The sequence below is a fragment of the Mesoplodon densirostris genome, chromosome 2 (genome assembly GCF_025265405.1).
Source record: "Mesoplodon densirostris isolate mMesDen1 chromosome 2, mMesDen1 primary haplotype, whole genome shotgun sequence".
Classification (NCBI taxonomy): domain Eukaryota; kingdom Metazoa; phylum Chordata; class Mammalia; order Artiodactyla; family Ziphiidae; genus Mesoplodon; species Mesoplodon densirostris.
In genome coordinates, this window is record NC_082662.1 from 138,540,364 (window position 1) to 138,552,527 (window position 12,164).

Genomic DNA, 12,164 nt, shown 5'->3' on the forward strand with positions numbered 1-12,164 from the left:
AATCAACTATACTTCAATTACAAAAATGAAATAAACTCTTAAAAGCAAGAATAAAAAGGCAAATAACCCAATAGAAAAATAGGCCAAAAATTCAACAGACCCTTCAAAAAAACAGCAAATCCCAAAAGCCAATAACTATATTTAAAATTGTAAAATATTTGTATTTTCACTAGTAATCATGAAAACTAAAATTCACACCATAATGAGGTACCACTACACACAGATTAGATAGGAAATATTAAAATAAATGATAACAACTAATGTCAAGGAATTTAAATATGAATCACCGCCACTGTTGGAAGTGTAAGTTGATTTGACCACTTGTCATTATCTTGTGGTTTAAGGACATATTTTCTCTGTGACTCAGCATCTCATTCCTGAAACTTCCCTGTAACCCAGTATTTCACTCCCTAGAGAAATGTGTTCTCCTGTGTACTAGGATACATATATAAACATGTATGTTGTTCAGCATTGTTCATGACAGCCATAAATAGAAAACAACACAAATATCTATCAACAGTATTATAGGAATGTGCACGTAAGTAATAAATCTACAAAGAAAAACAATGAATGAATTAACATAAAAGTTAGGTAAGTGGTTATTGTTTGTGCTATGGGAGGGTTTTGTGATGATGCAAGGCATGGAGGAGATTCTTGGTTGTTGCCAATGTTCCATTTCTTGACCCGTGTGATTGTAACAATTGTTATTGCTTCATAATTTTTATTAAATGTACATAGAGTCTATAGATTTTCCATCTAAACTCACAACGAAAAACAGCTATTGTGCTTACTACCTAGGGAGTTAAGTACACAGGAATGATGCTACAGATGAATACTTATGTCTCCACAGCGATGCTTGCTGGCCACAAAAGCTAAAGCACCAGGATAACTGCCTTTCCTTATTTTCAAATTCCAAGTCTCACATAAATGCACTGAGTTTGTGGAATTTCTTTTACATAAAGATCCCAACCTGAAAGAGGGTCTGGGATTTTTTTTTCTTAACTTCTAACCTCTGCCTTAGGAAGGTATACTAGAAAATGTAGTAGCCCCCTTATCCTCAGGGTATAAGTTCCAAGACCCCAGTGGTTGCATGAAACAGCAGATAGCATCGAATCCTATATATACTGTGTTTTTTTCCTATACTTACATACCTATGATAAAATTTATAAGATAGGCACAGTAAGAGGGTAACAACAACTAATAATAAAATGTAAAAATTATAGCACTATACTATAATAAAAGTGATGTGAATGTGGTCCCTTCCTCTCTCAAAATATCTTATTGTACAAATTTAATGCCTTTTCCATCTTAACTAAGCACTTATCATGCACTGTGGCCATAACTTTTGCAATTTGAGGTGTGACCGCAAAACTAGCATGAATTTACTTTTCCTTCTTCACAATTTCACATACAGAAGATTCATTCTTACCATAGATCTTAGCAACCCAGCATATGATTTTTTCTTTCCTATCAAACCAAGAACTTTCACCTTTTCACCCAAAGAAAGTACTTTACAGCTTCTCTTTGGCATATCCAAATTGCCAGCATCACTCCTCTTTTCCTTTGGGACCATTATTAAGTAAAATAAGGATGACTTGGACACAAGCACTGTGATACTGAGACAGTCAGTTCTATAACCAAGATGGCTACTAAGTGACTAAGGGGTGAGATACGGCAGACAAAGGGATGGTCCATACCCCGGTGGGTGGATGGATGATACAAGATTTCATCACACTACTCAGAAATTTATGAATTGTTTATTTCTGGAAGTTTCTATTTCATATTTTTGGACTTTGGTTGACCGTGGGAAACTGAAACAGCAGAAAATGAAATCTCGAATAAAGGGAAATGACTATAGATCAAATAGATGCTGAATGCCAATCCACTTATTTCACTCTAGGAGTAATCTTGAATTAATCAATTATAATACCATCTGAACTCTCCAAATATCTTTAGTTCTTTAAAATTGGTAAGAAGTGGTCTTGTTAATGAGATAAGTAATTCTTTTTCCCCTTGTCAATAAACAACATGGTGCACATATTCACTGAAGTGTATCAAAACTCACACCTGTTAAATGACATTTTCAAATTAACTTCCTTAAGGTGATCTTGCCCTTAGAGAAGTAACTCTTCTTGCTTTTTCAGAGTCCTTAACTCCAAGAATCAAGTTTATTATTTAACTATACCTACATTTCCAAATACTCTCACCAATAGTCACTGTCCCCAAAGAGTTTAGACTCCAGTGTTGCCCTGAAGCATTTTTTTCAAAGGAAAAAAAAATCTCACTAGAAAAAAGTATTTATATTCTCTTTAGGTTTAGTCTTCCTATGGGTATCAAATAATATTCACTCCTCCCTTAAACCTAACACAGACAAAAAAATTCCTGAGCCTATACCATGCCGACTTCTGAATTCTGAATTTGGGATGTAGTAAATTAATGATTAATAGTTTCTTCTTCAACGTACTTTAGTACAAACACACACACATCCTAATATTTTTAATCTTTTAAAATACCATCACAATTGAACAAGATTACTAACTTCGATACTAAGATATCATAATATAGGATTTCCTACTATGGTACCATAAAACATTGATCTCTGATGGCTCAATCACACTGAAAAGCTCTACAAACTCTAGGGTTCTACAGCTGTAGTTCTCCTTTTGCACTGCTTATGGAGAGGATAAATTTGTATTCATACCTTATAACTTCTCTTTAAACTTGCCTTCCATTCTTAGGTTACTTAAGATTTTGTATATTCAAATCTGTCCATAAATTGGAGTCAAATATTACTCTGATATTTGATTAGGTGCTAAAATCAGTGGAAAATATTGTTTAAGGGAGTAAAGTCAAAATTACCCTTGAAAATCTCTTCATCAATCATAATATACACTGTCCACTAAATAATTTATATCAGTTTCTCTAAAGCTTATTTAATCAATTTCCCTTACCCATCCTCTCAATTAATTATTCAATGAATTATTTGAGAATGGCAGAGAATCATGAATTCCTAAATAATGTATTCTTCTCACGTACCTACTGGCTGTCTTTTCACTAGTTTCAAGCCCTGTTTCAAATGTAGCTGGAGCCAATACTGTATCAACTGCATTGCCCCCATTAATATTGCCATATCATTCAGGGACTTTTCCTCCGTCTTCATAAACAATCTAATTTCCCTTCTATCATCCATTTTGGATGATGCAGGTACACAAATGACCTTCCCCAGACTTCTTCCCTCTCTTCATAGCCTGATTAACAGCTTGTGAAATTTTCCTATGGGAAACTAATAAACTCACAAGAAAGCATTAACCTAGGCATTCATGTTTTTTGTTTGTTTGTTTTGCTTTTTTGTTTTTTTTTTTGCGGTATGTGGGCCTCTCACTGTTGTGGCCTCTCCCATTGCAGAGCTCCGGACGCGCAGGCTCAACGGCCATGGCTCACGGGCCCAGCCGCTCCGCGGCATGTGGGATCCTCCCAGACCGGGGCACGAACCCGTGTCCCCTGCATCGGCAGGCGGACTCTCAACCACTGCGCCACCAGGGAAGCCCTAGGCATTCATGTTAAACCATGCATTCTCAAACTTGACACTCGGCCAGTGCTTCCAGGCCAAGATTACTACTTTTCTCAAGTTACTCCCCTGCTGAAAGAGTATTCATTACATCAATTTACAAAAGCTGTGAGCACTCCCCTTCCTCAGCAACAATCTGTTAATTTAGATAAACGGTGGAGTATTTCTTGGCTAATTTCTATGGTAGTCTTAGATGGAGGCACAGCCATATGTTATGTCACAGTACAGTAATCTCAGACAAGCCCACAAGTATATAAATCCTTATTTATGTAGACTTGAATATCTGGAAGAGCATGAAAGTGGGTCTGTTACTAGAAGAAGAGCCTACTTTACAATACAAAACACATAGAGAACAGTGGATAGCGTGGATAGTGTTTTCCTCTTTTCCATTTAAAGTCTATACAGGTTTCAGCTTAAAGCTGCATCTCTGTAGGTTCTCCCTAACTTTTCTCCTCTTCACCATGACCTTGGTATTTTTTAGCTTTCTTCTTACTCTGCAAGGCTTGATTAGCAGTCAATAGGCTCCTTTCATCTTCTCAGCAAGATAGGCTGTGGGAGAGGTCACGTACCTTGAAGGTCCTACGGAAATATGTTTTAATCTTTCAGTTAAACATCTACAATCAAAATTTCTCTTGCAAATGTTGATAGCCTTTATTTGGTGTTATGATAATAGAAACTTTATTTTCTCATCTAAGCTAAGGCTCTCTTCTAGGAGGGGGAAATGACCAAAAAAAGGGAGGGGGGACTTGGAGAAAACACATCTTGTCTTACTGCATAACACTGAAGACAGAGAACAGAATTATATGGCACTTTTTCTTGAGGAGACGATGACATTGCACGGTGGTATTCTTTTTTTCTTCTTTAATTAATTAATTTTTATTTATTTTTGGCTGCGTTGGGTCTTCATTGCTGCGCGTGGGCTTTCTCTAGTTGCGGCGAGTGGGGGTTACTCTTCATTGCGGTGTGTGGGTTTCTCATTGCGGTGTCTTCGCTTGTTGCGGAGCACGGGCTCTAGACACGTGGGCTTCAGTAGTTGTGCCATGCAGGCTCAGTAGTTATGGCACACGGGCTTAGTTGCTCTGGGCATGTGGGATCTTCCTGGACCAGGGCTTGAACCCATGTCCCCTGCCTTGGCAGGCGGATTCTTAACCACTGCGCCACCAGGGAAGTTCTGCACTGTGGTATTCTAATGAGAGAAGTGGAATTTTTTAAAATTGTTTTGCATAGAGGGAATTTACCACCATAGTGGTGATATCTGACTTCTCTTGTGTCTTAACTTCTGAGACCTAAAGCCATTCAGCAGTGTTTGCTTGGTAGCTCTTGAAATACCAGACTGTAGTAGAAGAAATTACAGACCTTTCTCCAATGTCTAAAGCCAGTTTATTAACCAGAAGCACAATTTAAGGACTCTGTACTTCAAATAAATCAAATCCTTATAGTCTCTAATTTATACATAATCTTTCAGTTCCATTATTTTTCATTTCCAAAGATAATTTTTTTTAAATCCACTAGGCTATGTTTCCTACCTAAACTATATGTTCCATTAAAATAAAAGTATGGGGGTTGCTAAATGGGCCAAGATCCTCTCATGTTCTATCATGTATGTCATTAAAAATAATTTAGAAAGCAATGCCATGTTTATTATCAGATTATGTGTCTGTTATAAAAGATACATTGGAAAACCAGGTTAATCATATGTGGTTTGATTGAGAAATTCAATCTTGATGAAGTAAAAAAATTTAAATGTTTAATTTTTTTTCAGTAACTGCTACAAGGGAAATTTAATGCTTTTGCAGTCTAGACCAAAAACTACATCTAATTTTAAAGAATTCATTTAAGTAAATATATGGACATTTCATGTACGACTATTATTATGTTATTATTTTTATTGGGGGGATATTTGTTCAAAGCAACAACTCCAAATAGCCAAAAAGCTTCCCACATGCTCTTCTCTAAATTCCTGTTTTGTTTAATTATGACCCTGAGTTTAGAATTTAAAAGAAAAAGGGGAAAAGAGGGAGACCCTCCTCTGACTACAAGCACAATTAGCTGCCCATTAGCAGTTATGATCCCGGTCTTCTGCCTCTGATATCAGTGGCCTCTAATAACATGGGATGGGTTCACTCTGTGGCTTCAGCATGGGAAGAGTTTATGGTTCATCCTCATTCTTGCCTCTTTTACAACAGAACAACCCCCCAAAGTGGAAACCATGTCTTACTTCTGTCACTTCCAGCAATAACCCCCTCCAACTTATTCTCTGGGCTACTGTTTGACCGCACTGAGTTCTCTTTTAAGCTCTCTGAGAGTGACAGTGAACTAACTGGAGGACTGGTATTTTTATCATCTCTTACCCAGAAACACTGTTTCTTCTACCAGGTCTAACTGGTAGAACAAATGAAACAAATTTTCAAACAACAAAGTTTCAAACACACAAAACCTATCAAATGATTTGTTTGTTGCTTTGTTTTGATCTCAATAACTGTAGTTTTCATCTCTAGAAGTTAAATTTGGTTCTTTTATATATCTTCTATATTTCTACATAACTTTTTTTAACATGTGCGGTACAATTATAAAAGCTATTTTGACTTCCTTATCTTCTCATTCTAACATCTGTGCCAGTTTTGGGTCACTTTCAAGTGATTATTCTTATTATAGTTCATCTTTCCCTGTCCCTTTGTATGCCTGGTAATCTTTGGTTGGATGCCATAACTTATTAATTTTGCCTTGTAGTAGTGATGAATATTTTTGTATTTCTATAAATATTATTGAGTTTTGCTCTGGAACATAGTCAAGTTACTTGGAAAGGTTTTCACCTTTTTGTGTCTTGCCTTTAAGATTTGTTCTGCTCTCAAAAACTTCATTAGTTAAATGTTTTATATCTATTGTTTAGATGATGAAAATGAAATTCCTAGAGAAAATGTAAAAGCCATGTACCTGGCTGTGGTAGGATCTCAAAAATTATCATTGAATAATTTGAATTCATACCCCTCTGATTCTAAAAACACCATGGTGTCACGCTTCACAACGTTCCTCTGTTTTTAATTAACTCACTTATTAGCTAGATGAAAAGTCCCTCAAAAGTTTCTTAAATATAAAATTTAAATACTGTGCTAAAAAATATATATAATAGTTTTCTTACCACTGGCTCTAACAATTTACTCATCTAATTCAGGCTTTTCACTTAACAGTAATTATATATGGTTATAATATGTGAGAATATGCAACGAGAACTTACGTTGGAAAAATATCTGTTCTTACATTTCATATTATAAAAATGTTTTCACTGTACAGGAAAAGCCAGACATACTCTAAAATATTTATTTGCAGTAATGTCTTAGAGATATATTTTCCTTTAATAATTAATTAAACTAAGAACTGACAATAACATTGATTGAGAAGGAGTATAATTTTGAGGTTCCTGCCTCAGAAATGATGTTAATCTTCACGTTCACATTTCATGTAGTTTAGTTCAGAAAAAAGTTTTCATTTTCCCCTTTGTAACAAAAAGAATTCCCATTCTGCATTCAGAACAGTAACAGTAAAAAACAAAGGCCTACTTTATATAAAGTCAGAATTTATAAACACACACACCCATATATACATATATGTATGTGTGTGTGTGTGTGTGTATATATATATATATATAAAACTTCCTTATTCTTGTTTCCAAAATATTATTGTAAAGAAAATTATGACTTATGTGGTATTTATTCATGAATAAACTCTAATGGAGAGTTCTACTCCTCGTTTTTGTCCAGTGTATCAACCCATATATAAGTTATGGAAATCCCCATCTTATGAGGAAGAATCGGTCTCTCATTATAGAGATTGAAAATGCCAGCTACTTAATCTCTGAGTATCCTTTAAAGCCATAGGCTAGCATATGACCTTAGCTCTGACAATCAGTTATATCCATTCTGGAGACTGGACTAGAAGCTACTGACAAGAAGAAAAGACTGCTTAGAATATATTCTGGAAGTGGAAAGCACAAACTGTTTTCAGTATCCAGAACAAATGTATCAGTGATTCATATTACTGTATTTAGCATCCCCTATCATTGATATTTGTAGTTCTAGCTGAAGTGTCTCTGCCCAGTGACTCTTGCACTAGGTTGTTCCCTGGACCAATTCTACAGCATGATTCCTAGGCATAAGTTTAAACTTCCAAACACCAATCCTGGTTCTTGAATCTTTTATTTAGAGATTCCATAAACTGTCCAATATCTTTTTAATAGTTTATTTTCTACTTAATTAACCCAGAGTCATCGATTGCTCTAACATAAAAATTGATACCAGGAGAGATCAGAGACAACAGATCATTGAGGATATAGGGGAAATTGCCATCACTTATCTAGCCTGGTTGACACTGAAGACAGTAAATCCCTAGTTGGCAATAAGAAACAAATTGAGAAAAAATTATCCTTAGAGGCTCCTGGAACTTAAAGCCTACTAGTGACCTGACTAGGGAAAATCAAGTAGTAACTTACATGTGAAAGTATGAAGGTCCTGGGACTTCCCTGGTGGTGCAGTGGTTAGGAATCCACCTGACAGTGCAAGGGACACGGGTTCGAGCCCTGGTCCGGGAAGCATCTAAGCCCACGAGCCACAACTACTGAGCCCACGTGCCACAACTACTGAAGCCTATGAGCCTAGAGCCTGGGCTCTGCAACAAGAGAAGCCACCGCAATGAGAAGCCCGCACACTGCAATGAAGAGTAGCCCTCACTCGCCACAACTAGAGAAAGCCCGTGCGCAGCAACGAAGACCCAATGGAGCCAAAAATAAATAAATAAATTTATCTTTTAAAAAAGTATGAAGGCCCTGAATATTCCAAATCTGTAGGGTGTCATGGTTACTTCTAAGGGCACTGGGAGAGCATTCTTTCCCAATTGTGTATTCTTAGCTCCCTCGTCAAAGATCAGTTGGCTGTATATGCATATGTTTATTTCTAGTCTCTCTATTCTGTTCCATTCGTCTGTCTTTTTGCCAGTACCATGCTGTTTTGAGTACTGTAGGTTTGTAATATATTTTTTGAAATCAGAAACTCTTATGCCTCCAACTTTGTTCTTTCTCAGAACTGACAAATGGTGTTGGTGAAATTGGATATCCACATGCAAAAGAATGAAACTGGACTCTTGTATCATACACAAAAATCAACTCTAAATGGATTAAAGACTTAAAGATAAGCTCTGAAACTGTAAAACTCCTAGAAGAAAACATAGGGAAAAGATCCTTGACACTAATTTTGGCAATGATGTCCTATGTATATGACACCAAAAGCACAGGCAACAAAGCAAAAATGGGCAAGTAGAACTACATCAAACTAAAAACCCTCTGAACAGCAAAGGAAACAATCAACAAAATGAAAAGGCAGCCTATGGAATAGAAGAAAATACTTGCAAACCCTGTATCAGATAAGGGGTTAATATTCAAAATTTAGAAGAAACTCCTATGACATAATAGCAAAAAAACCCCCCAAATAACCCAATTTAAAAATGGGCAATGGGCTTGAACAGACATTTTTCCAAAGAAGATATATAAATGGTCAACAGATATATGAAAAGGTGCTTGACATCACTAATCATCAGGAAAATGTAAATCAAAACCACAATGAGGGAATTCCCTGGTGGTCCAGTGGTTAAAACTCTGTGCTTTCACTGCTGAGGGTGCAGGTTCAATCCCTGGTCAGGGAACTAAGATCCCACATGCCACACAGCACAGACCAAAACCCCCCCCAAAAAACAACAAAAGAAAACACACAATGAGATATCATCCTGAACCTGTTAGGATGGCTATTATAAAAATAAATAAAATAAAGTATTGGTAAGGATGTGGAGAAATTGGAACTAGTGGGTACTGTTGGTAAGAATGTAAAATGGTACAGTTGCTATGAAAAATAGTATGGAGGGGGGCTTCCCTGGTGGCGCAGTGGTTGAGAGTCCGCCTGCCGATGCAGGGGACACGGGTTCGTGCCCCGGTCCAGGAAGATCCCACATGCCGCGGAGCGGCTGGGCCCGTGAGCCATGGCCGCTGAGCCTGCGCGTCCGGAGCCTGTGCTCCGCAACGGGAGAGGCCACAACAGTGAGAGGCCCACGTAGCGCAAAAAAAAAAAAAAAAAAAAAAAAGTTTCCGGATCAACCTGAACCTGATCATTTGGGTAACCCTAAGGCAGGCAGCTCTTGCAGTGCTTGTTTTAGCCTTGTAAAAACCTGCTTATGTTTATCTTCCCAAGCAAAGGGTTCAGGAACTAAATCTTTAATAAGTTCATAGAGTGGAAGAGGTAACAGAAAAATTTGGAACCCAGAGCTTGCAATAACCAGCTAAACCTAGAAATCCACAATGCTAGCACTTAGTTGTGAGTCTAGGAAGTTCCTGTATCAGCCTAATTCTCTCTGGAGATAGCTGAATTCCTTCAGTGCTTAGATTACGTCCTAGGTAATGAACAGCGTCTACGGATAACTGTAATTTTTCCTTTGTGTTCTTTCTCAGCTAACTGTTGCAGCAAATAAATGGAATCTTTTATGAAAGCCTTATGGAATCTTTACAGTAGCTGAGTACAGCAGGAGGTTATCTCCATATGGTAAAAAGGCTGATTTCTCAGGGAACTAGAGGGTACTTAAATCTTGGTGAAGTACTTGGGAGGAAAAAAGAAGGGGTCCCAGTGAACCCTTGAGGCATAAAAGTGCAGGTATACTGTTGATTGTTCCAAGTAAAGGCATGTAGATATTGGCTGTTGGGCCTCCGGGATGCTGAAGAAAGGTGAACAAAGGTCTCCAACAGTAAACCATTGCAAGTCAGTTGAAGCTTGTGACAGAATGGTGGCTAGGTTTGGAACAACAGGAAAACAGGGAAAAACTATTTTTATTAACAGCTCCCAAGTCCTGGACAAATCGCCATCCTGCCAGGTTTCCAACCAGGCAAGATTGGCATGCTGCAGGGACGAGTACAGGAATGATTACCTCCTGGGCAATTAAGTCTTCTACAATAGCTATGAGACCTTGTATGACCGCAGGCTTTAATAGCTGTTGAGGAAACCTAGGGAGAGGTTTAGCTACATCTATCTGAATCTTTATAGGTTTGCATTTTTTTATTCTTCTGATGTTAACACTGTCAGAAGTAGCCCCCCAAATTGCAGGCATCTCCATCCAATTAGGGAACTTTTGTTGAACTTCCGCTTTTATGTCCAGGACAGATTGTAAGGAACATAAATGATCAGGTTCAGGCTGATCAGGAAATTTTAAGGTGAGATCTCCACTGGAGGCAAAATGTACCGACCCTTTTAAGTTAGAAAAGAGATCTCTACCGAATAGATTAACTGGGGCTATATTGCATAGGAAAAAGGAATCTTGGTTGAGATAAAAATTCTCTCTGAACTGTATTAGGTACTCCCACTATGGAAACATCCTCTTTACTCAGAGGGACCTGTTGTTCTTTGAGGGTGGGATTTAGAGTAGAAAGCACAGCTCTGGATAGGGCTAGGGGTAGGGTGTTAAAGGGTTAGGTAATTATGTCTACAGTTAGGGTTAGAGTTTAATGTAGATTTCAAAGTAAAATATGAGAGTGGGGTTTAAAGTAGAAAGCATAGCTCCAGTATCAACTAAAATTTGGCAGTTTTTCATTATATTTTCCTCTGGGCTGTTTAAGGTCATTGCTGGTAATAGTTGACCAGAGAACCTCTGGAGTTCTGCCAACTAGGGGAGAGGGTCATGGGGGGCCCTCCCTTTGAGACAGATATGAGAGCATTTGTGAAGAGTTTGCATAGGACCTTTGAGGACACCTCTTTTTCCAGTGTCCTCACTGATTACAAATGAAACATCAACTTTGGGTCATCGAATTGATCATGGACCCCTAGGAGGTTGTAATGGGGGAGGCCCAGGTGTTATTTTGTGTCTCTTGCCTTAGAGCTATTGTAACTGTAAGGCTAGGAGCTTGGTGGATTTCTGTTTGTGATCTTACTCCAGGGTCCTTTCAAAATGCTCCGCTATAGTCACGAGTTCAGTGAGGCCTAGAGCCTCCCACCCTCTTTTCTGCCCTTTTATCAATCCACTAATCTCAGAAGATAATCCATTTACAAAGAGGGCAGTTAAAGCAGGCTGAGTGGCCTTTTTATTCCTTGGAACACCAACTGCTGTAAAAAGAGAGCTGCCAAACTGGCTCTAAAGTCTTCCACAGATTCACCCCTCTTTTGTTTGTACGAGTGAATAATAGATCAATCATTATTAGGCCAATTAATAATAGACCAAGTGTGAGCAGGGAAGATTTTAGGAATAGCTTATAAAAGGTTAGTTGTTATTCTGCAAGCCTTTTTAGGTTGAGGATCTTGAATATCATCCTAGGGATTATGTCATTTTGCTTCCCACATCCATTCTGGGATTTCACCCAGTCCTACCAACATGTGTACAAGCGGATAAAGATCTAGCAGTTTGGGGACATACGCCCTGACAGTGACTCTAAATTCTTCAAAAAATGTTGGGGGTTCCTCCCTAGGTTTAGAGAGTTCTTTAACTACAGTTCTCAGTTCAATCTTTGACCAAGAGGTAAAGGACACCTGAGGGGGCTCACCTGCAACCTCAGGTAGTTTTACTTTAAATGGCAATT